General features: G+C 33.6%; 1 protein-coding gene across 1 annotated transcript in view; it reads right to left on the bottom strand.

Annotated features, from left to right (window-relative positions):
• Window positions 1-17,580, bottom strand: part of LOC149572469 (bifunctional pinoresinol-lariciresinol reductase 1) — a 194,610-nt gene that overhangs the window by 141,085 nt on the left and 35,945 nt on the right. The gene's annotated exons all lie outside the window — the stretch shown is intronic.

The following is a 17,580-nucleotide window of genomic DNA, read 5'->3' as shown; positions in this document are numbered from 1 at the left end:
ATTGCAATAACTTTCAAACCGTGGGGCCTTTTGACCTGATTCTTTTTCTGGAATGCTCTAAATCTCAATTACATTCATCTGGCCAAGTCGCACCTTCTAGGTCACCAAAATGATGGTCAAATTGCATGCTCCTATTTTTTTGGGATTTTCAAATGCACTGATAGTTGAACTATGAGAGTTGGAACCTTTATTTGAGCCAAATGGGTATCCAAAAATGTAAAGACATAAAACAGAAACTAAGTCTAAGTACATTTTTTTGGGTGACACAGGATTGCCCTTATACCTCTGGATGCTCCTGCATCAATTGGCCAAGTATGTCAAAAGGCATCATACACCATATCAGATTATTGGAGATAAATATGAAGGTACTATGACAAGAAGTAAGCTAAAAGGTACATGTTTACTTGTTGATTTTGAAACCAAAAATGTTAAAGATGCATTGGAAAATGAAAGTTGGATTGAGGCTATGAATGAAGAAATAGAACAAATAGAGAAGAACAAAACTTGGACTCTTGTACCTAGGCTTAAAGATAAAAATGTGATTGGAACAAAATGGGTATTCAAGAATAAGTTGAATGAAGATGGTAAGGTATTAAGAAATAAAGCTATATTGGTATGTAAAGGCTACTCTCAAGAAAAGGCATTGATTATGGTGAAACTTTTGCTCTTATTGCAAGATTGGAAGGTGTCAAGACCTTACTTGCATATACAATACATAAATGATTTAAGGAATATCAGATGGATGTTAAATCTACATTTCTCAATGGTATTCTCGATGAAGAATTTTAGATTGAACAACCAAAAGGTTTTGTTGATCTAGAAAAAAGTGACATGGTTTGCAAGCTGCACAAAGCTTTATATGGTTTGAAACAAGCTCCTAGAGCATGGTATGAGAGGTTGCACAACTACCTTATACATATTGGTTTCTAAAGAACTAATGATAATAGTAGTTTGTACATCAAGGAAGGACCAGATAACAAGATTGTATTGATAGAAATATTTGTGGATGATACTTTATTTATAGGGAATGATGATATATACAAAGAATTTTTAGAGCAAATGAACGAAGAATATGAAATGTCTATGTTTGGTGAGATTAAGTTCTTTGTTGGACTTCAGACACAACAAAGTAGGAATGGTATCTACATCCTCAGTCTAAGTATATCAAGGAGATACTCAAGAAGTTTAGTATGGAAGATTCAAAACTAGTTGGAACCCCCATGTGTATTTGATTAAGGCTTGCCAAAGATGATGATTCAAAAGAGGTAGATCAGACCTTATATAGATCAATGATTAGGAAATTATAGTATGTAGTTCATACAAGGCCTAATATTTCTTTAGCAGTTGGTCTAGTGGCAAGATTCTTGGTAAAACCCAGAGAAAATCATATGATGGCAATCGAAAGAATCTTGAGATATTTGAAAGGTACTGAAGACTATGGTTTATGGTATAAACTTGAAGGAAATCTAGACCTAAAAGTACTTACTGATGCTGATTGGGGAAGAAAAATTGATGATAGAAAAAGCATAAGTGGTGGAGATTTCTTTCTTGGTAAAAGGTTAGTATCTTGGACAAGTAAAAAGAAAAACTGCATATCCCAATCCAAACCAGAAGCATAATATGTTGCAGCAGTAGTGAATTTTTCTAATATTTTTTGGTTTAAATAGTTGTTAGAAGGCAAGAAGGTTAAGATTAGAGAACTAGTTGTCATGTTTTGTGATAATACAAGTTCAATTAACATATCAAAGAATCTAGTGATGCATTCCAAAACCAAGCATATTTCTATTAAAAAAAAATTGTCAGAGAATTGGTGTAGGACAAAGAAATCAGATTGGAATATGTCCATACAAAATAATAGATTGTAGACATATTTACCAAGCCATTACCTAAGGATGCATTCTTATATCTAAGAGGTAAGTTAGGGGTCATTCCCCAATCTAAAGCTCACTAAATAAAATTTTAGTGATGCATCAATAAGAACCAAGTTGAAGATCTATTAGTTGATGTGACACAATCAAGAAAATATTGCATATGAATCTGTACTCAAGGTACATTGATACTTATTTGGTATGTGTTGTATTTGGCATGTGTTGTCAAAGAGGGAGAAGTTTACTATCATATCTTTTTGAAATTTGTTTTGAGAGAGCAGTATAGTACCAAAGGAGTTATGTAATTCCTTCACAGAGGGAGATTACTGCATGAAAGAAATTTTTTTTTTGGCAAAAATCTAAGAGGGAGAAACTTTCTATTAGAGAAAGTCTTATTCTCAAACTTCATTGTGCTATGACATGTTGTGTTGCCATCAATGCCAAAGAGGGAGATTGTAAGATACAATTATTTAATTGTGTGTTGTCTTTGATGTTACAAAAATGTCATATCAGTTGTCTGTTAGTACTTACCGAGCTCACTTGGTTAGAAAGACAATTTTCCTTGTCTACCGAGCATTTCTAAAGATTACTCTATGAAGACAGTGTCTACCAAGCTCACTTGGGTGTCGAAAGAATTCTAGCAAGAATTAGTGTTAACAGAGTTCTCATGGTTAGCAAAGGAAAGTTGCATAGAGTTTGTGTTCATTGAGTTTACTCAGTTGCCAAAGGATTTTGCAAGTTCATAATGTTAACCAAGCTTTTGTTGGTTAACACAAGAAATTGTCTTAGAATGAGTGTTTACCGAGCAGGGTTGGCCAATGAGAGGGAGAGTTTACTATCATATCTTTCTGATTTTCTTAAAAAAAGAAGTATGGTATCAAAGAAGATATGTAATTCCTTCATAGAGGGAGACTACTGCATAAAAGAGAAGCATGTGGTATAAAATCTAAGAGGGAGAAACTTTCTATCATAAAAAGTCTTGTTTTCAAATTTCATTATGCTATGACATGTTGTGTTGCTATCAATGCCAAAGAGGGAGATTATTGGATACAATTGTTTAAATTGTGTGTTGTCTTTGATTCTACACAAATGTCATATCAGTTGTTAGTTAGTGCTTACTAATTTCACTTGATTAGCAAGATAGTTTTTCTTGTCTACCAAGCATTCCTGGAGATTACTCTACGAAGATAGTGTCTATCGACCTCACTCGGACATCAAAGGAAATTATGGCAGAAAGTAGTATTAACCAAGTTCTCATAGTTAACAAAGGAAATTTTGTTAGAGTAAGTGTTCACCGAGTTCACTCAGTTGTCAAAGGATTTTGCAAGTTCACAGTGTTAACCAAGCTTCTATTGGTTAACATAGAAAATTATGTCAGGACCAGTGTTCATCGAGTAGAGTTGGCCAATGAAGGATTTTGTTGATTTTTGATATGAAGTTTAATTATTTCAAGTATTGGTTCCAGCCAACTATGGCAATGATTATTGGTCATTGTGATTTGTAATTGAGCCAACTTGATAATCTAATGGTATAAAGGAAAAATCAAGTGAAGATTCTAGTGTGAGTGTATGCAAGTGTATTGATTGATTGAGAAGGAAAGTGTGAGCAAACTTGAAGGATGGTCAGATATCATTGTGGAGAAGCAAAATAACATTTGATTAGGAAGGATCTAGTATGAAGTAGAACAAAGATTTATAATCAGCAATCCAATTGCATCTCATTCAGGTCATCTCATTGTTACTCTTTTGCTATTGTAGCAGTGATCCAAAATCTCTTCATAGAGTTGGTTTAACAACCAGTTGTAAATTCTCTAACAAGGTGATAGTTCCATTGAATTATTTTAAGACCTCTTACTGGGCCACTTCTAACAAGGTGGTTAAATCCTCTAACAAAGTCACACCTAATAGTGTGTCTTGTAACCTTTAACCAGGTTGGCTCCTAATAGGGCTCACTTCAGAAGAGTGAAAAATAGTAACTAGTTACATTGGTTGTTTTTCCCATATTGGGTTTCCACGTTAAATTCTAGTGTCTTGTGTGTTCATGTTATTTCTTTTATGCTTACAAGTTAATCATTATAAATGTTTAAGTTTAGTTAAAAGTAAATCACACTCTTCTTTTACCAAGTTACAAATTTTTTTTGTGTGTTTACCAAATAAAAGTAGTAATTAGTTTTATTGTTAACATCCAAGGGATCTGAAATATTTTTGTGGTAACTAATTCACCCCCCCCCTCTCAATTACTCCATCTATATTTCCAACAACCTCTACCTCTGAACCCTATGTTATTTCCTCTTCCTCTTTGGTATGACTCATTCTTCCTTTTAGCTTTATCCTCTACCCTCAATTCCATTTGAAAGCATTTGTGCATACTATCAAGAGCCATCGTGGTGATCTCATCTTGGATCCCTTATCTTAGTCCATTAAGGTATCTTGCTACCCTTTCCACCTCTTCTTCTTGCCTTCTAGCTCTAAGTCTCAACCTATTAAACTCTTTAGTATAGGCACTTATTGTTATATCTCTTTGTCTTAAATTTTGCACCTTTTGATACATCATGATCTCATAATCAATGGGCAAGAACTATGCCTTAATCATGATTTTCATCCTCTTCCAAGATACTATCTTCTTCATCCCTACTACAACCCTGTCATCTTTCATAATATTCCACGATAATAGTGTTGATCCCTTCATCCTAGCCTTAGCATACCTGACACTCTTCTCCTCTTGTACCTCCCTATAATCAAACTAGTTGTTAATGGCTTCCAATCAATCTAGCATTTCATCCCCATTCAAGATACCACTTTAGTAAGAGAGGTGATCCATATTGTCTTTGTTAAGAGACTTTAAGGAATCCAAGAACACCTTTTTATCTTGATCCATCTTAGGGTCCTTATCTTGAGATGTCTCCCATGTGAGGCTTCCATCTTCCTCATCACTCTCATCTCCCCATTCTTTAATTTCCTTCTTTCTCTTTATATCTTCCTGATTGGCTTTGGCTGATATATCTTTAAAAAAATCCACTATGGCACCCTTTCTCATTTTCTTGGGTGGCATATTATTAGCTTCTTGGATTCCCTCCTTGTCTAAAATGAACCAAGCTGAAAGTCAGCTTTGATACCATTTTGATGTAGAGAGCCTAGGGTTCTACCAAAAACAACTTTTAGTTAAGGGTCTAATATTTAATCATCCAATGATTCTTTTTCTCAATCCTCCTCACTATTCCAAGCCTCCAAGGCTTCTCCACCAACTTTCCTCCTAAGTGTAGTTGGTCTGGTATAGACATAAACTCCCTTCTAAGGCACTAGTCCTACCAGTCATTCTTTCCCCTAGAACCCTAGACCTCACTTAGGATCTTATACTTCCACTAAATTAGAGTTTATTGATGATGTAGATACCCTCAATATCCTCCCTAATCTCATTCCACACTTCTAATCACATCCAAACCCAAAGACAACTCAGTTTCTTCCCATAGGCCTAATTAGACCTAATGGCTAATAGGTCTAGTAACCCTTTTTTTCTCCCATTCTGAAAATTATTCTTAAAAAACCCTAAAAAAAACTTAGGAATCTAGTAGCTATCTCCTAAAACACCAATATTCCAAACATTTAGAGCTCTAACACACCCATAACCCTATTTAGTACTCAGCCCTAGTTTCTAGCCTTTATTTTAGGCCTCCAATCCAGTCAAAAATAAAAAAATTCTTCAAATCTCTTACAACTTCATATCAAGTCTCCATTCCACTTGAAAATTAAAAATTACATCCTAGGTTTTCTAGGAACTACATTAATTCAACCCAACATGATCATGGGTGTGCTTTGCAACATCTTTTGTAAAGATGTCCAAGCTCACATACTCCTAGTAGTTAGCCCAAGGCATCACTGTTTGGCTTGGAAATCCATGAAAAGAATTCAAAAAAAACTTTAAAATCTATTTAAACCATCAATTCTATCTCCCCACTTGGTTTCATGCATTTTCCATCATGGGAGATTAGGTTAGAGCCATTTTTACATAGACAACCCTATGAAGGTAAAGTTCAGACCAGTCAACAAGAAAATGTTGTAACTTCAAAAACTTAAAACTTCAACACAAAGTTTAATATTGAAAATAATGAGGAGAGATTAAACAAAAAAAAGCATGAAATTGATCTCCTATACCAATCTATATAGAACCATACAACTCCTTAAAATAATAAAAAACCATAAAAACTATCTATAAAGAAACCCCACACGTGCATAAAATTGATGGTAAAAATTTAAACCTTCAAAACATGATATTCCATGCTCATATACCTGATCATGGGTAGTTACAACCTTCACAACTATTCATTTGTAGTTTCTTGCAAAAATTGCAAAAGTTGCTCAAGCAACTTTTGAGCAATTTTTCAACTTTGGAGCAACTTTTTGCTCATAAGGTTTTTTGGCCAAATGGGTCCACCCATTCTAAGACCCTAGATAGCATACCTAGGACCCATTTAAATAATCAAAGACCTTAATTACTCATCCCTTCTCATATTTTTCCTATTGAGAAACTTTGGCTCAATGAGCAACTTTTTGAGCAACTAAGACCTAATGAGCAACTTGGCTCTTACATTTGGATGAGTTGCACTCCAAGGAGTCTTGCAGATTATTTAACACATTCAAAAACTTAATGAACCTCTAGTTACACCAAAAATAAAAATTAGGGAGGTTCCCTACACCAAAAATGCATAACATATTGCATATGAATCAGTACACAAGGTACATAGTAACTTCAAAGTATGTATCCTTTTGCATTTGATGTTAAAGAGGGATAGTTCAGTATCAGTGAGGGAGAGTTTATTATTTCAAGAAGGAAAGTATATAGATGATGAGAATATACAAAAAAAAAGGAAGAATAATGACAAAATTACACAACAAAGTGATGATATATGTAAGAGGGTGAATTCATTTGGAAGCAACTGAGACAATTCTAGGAAGAATCATAGAAGGAGTTGGTATGGATGAGAATTAGAATCAAACTAAGGATATTATCTAATTTCTCATACTTTTATCATTGTATGTTGACATTTTTTCTTACCATAAATGCAAAGATGAAGATTGTTGGAAATAATTATTCAATTGTATGTTGCCATTGATGTTACACAAATGTTAGTATTAACCGAGAAGTTAGGAAATGAAGGGTATCAATATTAACCAAGCCGTAGGGAAATGAAGAACTTGTATTATTCAGTATTAATTGAGTAGTCAAGAAATGAAGGACTTTCAATGTTAACCAAGTACTTCTAGTATTAACCAAGTGGTTGAGAATAAAAGGACTTCTAGTGTTAATTGAGTGACCACTTCTAGTATTGACCGAGTGTTAGTAGAATACACTTGTCTATTACTTAACAAATTGAGGCTAACTATTTGGATATTGAATGGTTATTTGAAAGGGTATTCAAGCTGACTTGAAAAAACTTATGATATATAAGAAAGATCAAGGAGTAAAATGAAAAGTATGCATGTGATATACATGGAATAAGATGCATGTGTGATTGAAGAAAAAGGAAGATCATGTAAGTGTGGAAGATAAGATGCAAAGAATATTCTCATCAATAAGGATCCAAAGGTCAAGCCAAAAAAGGATATGAATCTGAAAGGTAAGTTTCTTCATAAATTAGGTCAAATTATTGTTATCTTCTAACCATTTTAATAGTGAAGACATCTCTTAGCAAAGTTGACTTAATTGTCATATTGTAAATCCTCTAACAAGGTAACATCTCAATATTGAAGTGTTGGAAGAACTCTAACTAGGCCACACATAATAAGGTGATCTAAATCCTCTAACATTGTCATACTTAATAGTATGTATTGTAAAATTTAATAGGGTTGTCTCCTAACAAGGCTCACTTCAGAAGAGTGAAAATATTGTAACTAGTTGCATGGTGGTTTTTCCCAAATTGGGTTTCCAATTTAAATCTTGGTGTCATCTATGTTTATTCTTTATGTTTTTGAATCTAAGTTACTAAAGGTTAAAATAGATTAATATTCATAAGACTAATTTCTTAACTGAGTTACAATACACACTTAGATTTAATGAAGCTAGATAAAGTATTGCATTATCAGTGAAAAGTTTGATTTGACATCTAGGGACAGGGAATTGATTTTTGGTGTAATAGATTCACCCCTCCCCTATTAATTATTATCTTTATTTCCAACACCTTCTATGTTTTAATATGTTTCATAAATCCTTTTGTATGATTTAACAACATGATGTATTCATTTGAGGATTATTCTTATGATTTGGGTCTTGAACTATCAATTAGTGATATATTTCCTCTATCCTACAATTTAATTATCTAATAAGCTAACCCATGGTTGGTTATCTTGTATATAAGTAGGTTAGTAATATTTTTTAGAAGGGAAGTTGATTGAGAGAAGAATATATGGAAGGACATTTTTGGATCTTGTCAAGAAGTGGGATGATATGCCTAGAATGTAAGAAGGCTTATGTCCTAAATCTATAAACTGTATTTATAATTCAACTTTGATAACCAATCATATTATTCCATATTGTGTTTTTTTTGTTAAGTTTTTTAGTGCATTCCACATGTTAGGATTAACCTCAGACATAAATAATAGTTACATGCAAATATAACCAATATCAAAAAATAATAGATTGCATAGAAGAGAACACAAGACACTAGGATTTAACATGGTTCACCCAATCCTTGGGCTATGTCCACCAATAGCAAGTCCAATATTATTATTATCAAGTGATTATAACCTTATTACAATCTGTAATCCCTTATAGCTCAATACTGCTACAAGAACCATTTTTTGCATCTCACATTATGAAAATCCCTAATCCTAAGCCTTTTTATACAAGCTTTTTGCCTCTTACAAAATTAGGGCTAGAATAATAGAAAAATAGTAGCCAATACCTTTTACAATATAAGGTCATTTTTTCTTTGGGGGTGCTACCCCTAAAAACCATCGTGGGAGCATTGCCCCTTGACCCCACCCTATACTGCGATAGGGAGCACACTTGGGGTGCTACCCTAGGACCTCGCAAGGGCACTAACCCTTGACCTTGTCTTGGAGGTGCTACCCCTAAACCTCATAGAAATAATATGGAGAGAAAACTATGCCAAATAAACCTCCAAGTCTGATTAGGCTCCACATCACAACAATCTCCCACTTGGAGACTGATCAAACTCCACAATAATAACCTCCCACTTGGAGAATTATCATTGCACTGCTAAACATGTAGCTCCCACTGGAATATCAAACCACATTATACTCTACTATTCTTTTATGTTGTTTAGTCTAGAAGACCAATCAAAACTAAAGAGGAGTTTGACTTCTCCCTTGTTACTACTTTGGTAAATATATCTACTAGATTATCATCTGTATGTATCTTTTCTAGCTTTAATTTTCCATCATCTAAAATTGACCAAATGAAATGGTGCCACAACTATATTTGTTTTGTCTTTGAATGCAAAGCTAGATTCTTTGCAAGATGAATGACACTCTAGCTATCTATGAGAAAAAAATTATCCTTCTTTGGATGTCCCAACTCTTCCATGAAGAACTGAACCATATCATCTCCTTGACTTCCTTTGTAGTAGCAACATACTTTGCCTCTATAGTAGATAAAGCATTAACCTCCTGTAATTGAGAAACCAAGCTTCTTGTTGCCCCATCAATATTAAATACATAACCTATAGTACTCCACCTAGTACCAATATCCCCTATCAAATATGGGTCAACATATCCTTGTAAAGTAGTAGGAGAGCCCCCAAAATGTAGACACTTACTCGATGTTCCTCTCAGATATCTGAGAATTCATTTTAGTGCATTCCAATGCTCAATTCCTGGATGACTCATATACCTACTAATAACTCCCACTACATGTGCAATATCTGGTCTTTTACATACCATAGTATACATCAAGCTTCCTACAACTGAAGCATAGGGTACCTTAGATATCTTATCCTCTTCTTCTTGTGTCTTGGGACACATCTCCTTAGTCAACTTCAAATGACTAGGTAAAGGTATACTGACATCTTTAACATTCTCCACAGAGAAACGTTGCAACACCTTCACAATATAATCAGCCTAAGATAATGTCAATTTCCTATTCTTTGTATCTCTTCAAATCTTCATACCAAGGATTTCTTTTGCTACACCCAAAGCCTTCATAGAAAATGAATGTACTAACTGACATTTTAGTCACTTAATGTGATCCATGTTAGATCCAACTATAAGCATATCATCAACATATAAACATAAAATAATGTAGTTGTCATCATCCAACCTCTTAAAATAAACATAGTGATCTAAACAACACCTATTGTATCCATGCTCATACATAAAACTATCAAATTTTAGATACCATTACCAAGGTGCTTGCTTCAAGCCATATAAACTTTTCTTCAATTTTTACACTAAGTTCTCCTTATCTTTGACCTCAAATCCATGTGGCTATGCCATATATATCTCTTCATCCAAATCACCATGAAGGAAGGCTATTTTAACATCAAGCTACTCCAAATGCAAATATTCGGTAGCCACAATACTTAAACCAATGTGAATATAAGTCATTTTAAAAACAGAAAAAAATATTTCATCAAAATTAATGCCCTTTTTCTATGAAAATCCTTTTACCACTAACTTGACTTTAAATATTTTTTTACCTCCATCCTCTTCTTTTAACCTATAAACCCATTTATTCTATAAAGCTTTTTTACTTGCAGGCAATTTTCATAAATCCCATGTCTTATTTTTCAACAAAGAGTTGATTTCTTCTTTCATTTCAAATTTCCACTAAATCTTTCTCTCCACCTGTACAGCTTCATCATAACATTTAGGTTCACCAATATCAGTAAGTAAAGTAGAGTACAAAGAAGAAGAAAATATTTTTGGAGGTCTACTTAGCCTTGTTGACCATCTAACATTCACTAGGGTGTGTGGTATTCATTGTTGTGGTTATTGCAGATCATGAGAAATTGTTGGAACATCAACTTTTGGAGTATCATCTAGCACCACATAATCATCTTCTTTCTTCTAATGTTGCTGCAATAGATCTTTGTACAACACTTTCTCATTGAATATGACATCTTTGCTTCTTACAATTTTATGATTTTTAGAATACCAAAGCCTATAACCAAATTCATCAATGCCATATCCAAAAAATACACATTTCTTTGATTTAGCTTCTAGCTTGGTTCTATCTTCAGAATCTATATGAGAAAATGCTTCACAACTAAAGGTTTTGAGAAAAGAATAACTCACCTTCTTACTAGTCCATGCTTCCTCTAAAATATCGCAACCCAAAGGAGTAGATGGACTTCTATTAATCAAATATACAATAGTATTAATAGCCTCTACCCAAGTGTTTAAGGGATACCCTGCATGCAACCTTATGGTTCTTGCATGCTCCATTATAGTCTCGTTCATGCATTCAACCACTCAATTTTCTTATGGAGTCCTTGGAACAACTTTTTGTCTATGAATACCATTAGTGGAGCAATAATCTTCAAATTCATGACTACAATACTCACCACCATTACCAGATTTGAGACATTTTAATTTCTTTCTAGTCTCATTTTCAACCAATCATTTCCATTTCTTAAAAGTTTGAAATACATCAAATTTCTATCTAAAGAAATAAACCCATACTTTTCTAGTTGCATCATCAATAAATGTAACATAATAATGAGAGCCACCAGGGAAGATACCTAAGATAATAATGCACAAGTTCTAATCTCTCACTTTTCTTTTCCTTCCTAGTCTTCACAAAACTCACTCTTTTTTTATTTTCCATACACAAAACTTTTACAAAAATAAATATTGACACATTTTAGACCTGATAAAACTTGCTTTGAATGAAGTACTTTCATACCTTTCTCAATCATGTGCCTAATTCTATAGTGCCACATCGCTATATTAGAATCTACAACAACTATTTGTTCTCCTTGCTCAACTATAACAATTGTTCCAGAGCATTCATTTTTCTTTGAAACAATCAAAGTAGAAGGAACAGTATGACCTATACAAAGATATAAGTTGCCTACTTTCACACACTTGGCTACTACAAGGGAACTTTTTGAAACCTTCCAATTTTTATCATTAAAAGTAACTACACAACCCTCATCACCGAGTTTCCCTGCTGAAATTAAATTCCTACTCAGCCTTGGAACATGTCTTACCTCATGTAGTAGCCAATGATTCCCATTCTGCAACTTAATCTTAACTTTTCCCTTTCCAACAATCTGACAGGGTTCATCATCTTGCAAATAAACAAACCCAAAATCCCCTTGGACATAATCAATAAAATAAATTCTATGAGGTGTAGCATGAAATGAAGCACTAGAATCTACAACCATGAATCATCAATACTTTCTGAAGATAGAAGCAAAGCATCCTCTTTAGATTTGTTACTAACCACATTGGTCTCCTTATTCCCTTTTGGTTTATCTCCTTCATTGTTCTTTCGAGTCTAACAATCTTTCTTCTTATTCCCTAGCTTCCCACAGTACCAAAAATCTCTCAATCCTTTGGATTGAGACCTCTTCCCCTTTGACTTTCCTCTTGATTTCCCATGATTTCCAGAATTATTTCCTCTCTTAGTCATTTTGCCTCTGCTTTGTGTGTTCAAAGTACTTCCTAATGTAGATCCACCTAAGGATTTCCTATGAGTTTCCTCACTCAAAATAATACTGATCACATCATCATATTTGTGGGTATTAGGTCCAAAAATAGAATTACTCACAACAATCACCAAGTCATTCTAGATTTCAGGCAAAGAACACAAAATCAAGAGAGCCCTAATTTCTTCATCAAAATTAATATCCATAGAAGATAACTAACTAGTACCAGTATTAAACTCATCTAAATGATCTACAATAGATCCAACTTCTGTCATCTTCATATTAAATAAGCACTTCATAAGAAATACCTTATTTGAAGTGGAGGGCTTTTCATACAATTTTGCTAGGGTTTCCATCAACTCTTCTGTCATCTTCAATTTTGTAATGTTAAATGTCACTGATGGTTCCAAGAATAACCAAATGCTTCCAAGTTCCTTTTGGTCTAAAATCTCCCATTACTTATTTGCCATAGTTCCCTAATTTTTAGTTTTTCCTTCCAATGGCTTCCATAAATCCATCTGATAGAGATAGTCCTCTATTTGCATCTTCCATAATTGAAAGATCTGCCCATTAAACTTGTCAACCCTAAGCTTATGCTCATCTACCATTACTCCTACTCAACCATGAGACGTTTCTACAGAGGATCACTAAAAATAAAAATGACAACCATCTGGCTTTGATACCACTTGTTAGGATTAACCTTAGACAAAAATAACAATTACATATAGATATAACCAATATCAAAAAATAACATGGGGAGAAAATCATGCCGAATAAACCTTTGAGTCTAATTAGGCTCCACATCACAACACCACAACTTTTTACTCTATCTACAAGGTTGGACACCCCCTTGGGCATTCTCTAATCTTGGCTCCATCACAATATAAATTTGAAAATTTCTATTTATTTGTAGTTGACATGCATATCAATAAGTGTAATTTTTATAAACTAATTGAATGCTTGAGTTTTACCTTATAAACCATACAAAATAGAAATATTTCTACAAAATTAATAAAAGTCCAATATGAGGTCTCTTATAAAAGAATGCATACTCTAAAAATTATCTAGATATGGCCTAATTGAGTGTATTTGATTGTTTTACTTTTGTACTCTTTGAGATGCCTATCGACATAAAATCTTGACCTTATCAAATGACCAAGTAAAAAACCATGACCTTTGTAAGCCCTTGTATTGGTTTCTTGGTACTCTACACAAATGAATAATTTAGGAAACTTGGTTATATGATCTTCTACACTAGATAGGTTTAACTTTAAGTTCTAAGATCTTAAAAAGGGTATGTGTATATTTAAGAGGAAAAAATTTCTTTCTCAACTTATTCTTCATCTTATTCCTTTTCTAGTTCTTTCATTCCACAAATAATCCCATTAGATCATTGCATGACCTTTTGGCTTAACACATAATTTTTGCCCTTTATCCTTAGATATTGTCTTCCATGTCAATCTTATCTCAAAATCACTGGCCATAAACATCCATATTGAATTTAAAATAAAAAATAATGGAATAAAATGTAGAAAACATCTCATTACACACAAATATTAGAGCACATGATCAAAATGAGAAGTATTGTTGAGTTGTCATTTTTCATGATGATTAATGGAAAGAATCCTTTCGAACTCTTCTCTTGAAAAGTTAATCGAGGATCAACTCCAAGGTTCTAGGTGATCATGTGACCTACTAGAATCTACTCAATTTAAGATAAATTTAATTGCTCATGGGGAGGCCTTTGCTAGTTCCAACCAATTTAGATAAGATGTTTGATTTCACTATTTTAAAAAGTAACCACAAAAGAGATATATTTTTTATGTTTTCTATTTTATGATAAATGCAATTTTAAAATGCAACTATATGAATTCCTAATCTTAATCAAGTGTTAGAAAAGAAAATAAAAAAGATAAGGTAATGCGATATTAAAGAAAATAACTTGGAAGGGAAATACCTAATGAACAGAAACCACAACAAAAACATGTTTACAAGTTAAACCATCGAACAGATTGGGTAGGAAACCAATGAAAATAGGAGCAGCAGTTCCTCAATTCCACTGATGCAATCATTAATGGGAACTTAGTAACGACTGAAAGATGTTTCACTTCTCATCGAATCACAAGGCCAAAGAAAGTGCACTCATGTGAGACAAGAAGCTATGTAGGAATAATAGGGTGATCTCTTCTCCAAATTGGCACATCAGAAAAATTCATCAACACACAGAAAACACTAGAACTAGAAGATCACATGATCAAATCAACATAAAAACACCATTGGCTCCATTATAATTCATGAACTAGAATTCACAAAAAAACAACACACTCTAGCAAGAATAACTATAGTCAGAATGAAAGCACCAATAGCATATATTATAGCATCAAAATAATGGCTCGGAGTACATATTACATCCATGTATTTATAAGATATAATCTCCTCTTTTTGTGTTGAGAGTGAGAGCTCTTAAAATAAAAATACATGCTAAAAACTAATAAAAGAAATGTAACTATATACAACTGACTCTGTAATTGGTGCTAAGTAGGTCTCCACCCTTGTTTATATAAATTCATGGGTGCATGAACCTTTACATCACTTAAAACAATAAAATAATGAGAAGATTAGAAGATAGAAGCTATGAGATGATCTAGCAGTCTCTAGGACCTCTAAAAATGGAAGCTTGACCTTCTTTGGGTGTTTCTAGGAGTTGAGTTGTCATCAGAATGCATTTTTAGTGCATGGAAAGCTCTAAATTAGGAATTGGTAGTTAACTATCGATGCAACTTTGTGAATAGCACACCTTGTGCACCTACACACCTTGCACACCTACACACCTTGCATACCTTGTGCACCTACACACCTTGTGCACTTGCACACCTATGCAACTTTAGGGAACTTGTGCAAGGTGCTCAATTCACCAAAAAATCAAAGTTCTTTGTTTTGAAAATAGTTTATGGGTTTTTCTCAAATGAGATTTGGGAGCACTCTTATGTACTTATTTTTCCCTTTTTGATAATTTATGCGCTCTTTATAGCCCAACATTGTCATAGACTTGAACTCCTTCTACCTCTTCTATTTGAGCTCTTAAAGTACATGTGTTGAATCTTATCATTAATAGTTTCATATGATGAGAAACGTGTTCTAGTTCATGTTTCCAACCTTTGTATCTTTGATCTTCAATGTAAATTCATGAATCAAAATTTACATGTGATTCTTTTGAAGGTAAAGGTTACTAGCTTAGGTGAAATCTCTATTGTTGTTGATAATGAAGATGCTATGATAATCTGTGCACTTGCGTGTTATGTGCCACACCTTCGTGTTATACCCAGTTGTGTACCTTCATGTTATGCACATCTTCCTGCATTGTGAAGTCTATTCCTTGATTAATTTTCTCTCTAACTACCTAATCCTTCCCAATTAGAGACCAAGTGATTGAGATTATCCAAAATGGTCAAATGTTTGAAAAAAAATTATATCCTTTTTAATTGGCTTTTTCATAAGTCTTTTGCTCAAAATTTTAATTTGAAACTTTTATTGGTCCCTAAAACTGGGAAGCAAAAGGCTCACTATTTTAGGGATTGAAATTAGATTTTTAGTTCTTCTTTTCAATGGTGTAAACGGTTTTGAATTCTAAGCTCTAGGTCAAAAGTTATGACCCCAACAAGTTATCCAATACCATGGATTTTTTTTTGTGCTATGGATAATAAGGATGTCAATTTATTCACACAAAGAATCAAACATTAGTTATATTATGTTGAAAAACCCAAAAGGGGACTCCATAGGACTCAGACTAACAAAACATGGGTCAACAATAGTCAAAATAGCAAAGACAGTGAAGTTCCTCCCCCCCCCCCCCAAAAAAAAAAAAGCTAGTTTTGTGTACTAGCGCACCTAGCACACCTTAGAAGGTGTGCTAGTGTGCTAATTTGCCTTGAAAATGGAAAAGTGAATAGTTGTGCACTAGCCCACATGCACACCTTAACAAGGTGCACATGGTGTACATGTGTGCAACTACGCACATGTGCATTTGCATTGTGCAAGCGAAGGGGGACTTACATAGGCACCTGGGGGACTAGAGTGCACACCTCCGCAGGTGCGCACATTGGAAGGTTAGCACCTCTGAGGTTGAGCACCTGTGTACAGGTGCATGTGCACATCTTTAGAGTGGAAGTGAAGTGTGCATTGATGCACCTATGCATGTGCGCATTTGCACAAGTGCGCATGTGTACACATTAAGCACATTAAAGTATTAAACTTAATTTTTTTAATCTGTGTATGACTGCCTAACCCTTCCTTATTAGAGACTAGGGTTTGACCTAGACCTAGAAGAGGGGGTCAAAAAAGACCGAGGCTTCGAACTAGATGCCTCATGGTGAATTTTCAAACTAGGGGCTCCCCATTTTGTGACTAAAAAAGGGGTGTGCATTGTTGAGGCCACAACAAGTATAATGAGAGTAGAAGGTTTGATAAACTCTATTGTTCATGTAATATCTCCACACATACACATAGCATTCCTAGACATTTATATATAATATTTTTTATTATCTTTATAATTCACTAAAATTATTTATAGGTATTGATCAAATTACAAGGGAGAATTTAGATACTTCTAATTTATAGTAGATAAAAAGTCAATATGCTCATGACAAAACCCAATTCTAGATTGTCAATTCTTACATTGGTAGTATAGTTAAATACTTATAATGAAGATAGTTCTAGTCACTCCAAACAATTCTATACACAAGGGTGATATAATGTGTAATAGTATCTAATAAATAGAGTTTTAATAATGAAAGAAAAACTACGAGTTATAAAACCAATTCCTAATTCTAAACATACAAACATGAAACTCATGACTTAATAGTAAATTTAAGAACCTAATATTCATATCCCTTACAAATAATTTATTTGAATAATCTATTTTAATTTACATTCTAACCCCCCCCCCCCCTCTCTCTCTCTCTCTCTCTCTCCACACACACACATGAAAAATACAAGGAATAATTATATAAGTATTATTTGTTGAAAAAGCTAAAAATACTTAAATGTATATCCTTTATAGTTCATACAATTTTGTATATGATTTCATTTTAAGACAAATACTCT

This window comes from Cupressus sempervirens, chromosome 2, assembly GCF_028749045.1.
Source record: "Cupressus sempervirens isolate cs-2001-9-10 chromosome 2, ASM2874904v1, whole genome shotgun sequence".
In the NCBI taxonomy this organism is placed as follows: Eukaryota; Viridiplantae; Streptophyta; class Pinopsida; order Cupressales; family Cupressaceae; genus Cupressus; species Cupressus sempervirens.
This window is presented reverse-complemented; position numbering and strand designations above follow the sequence as displayed.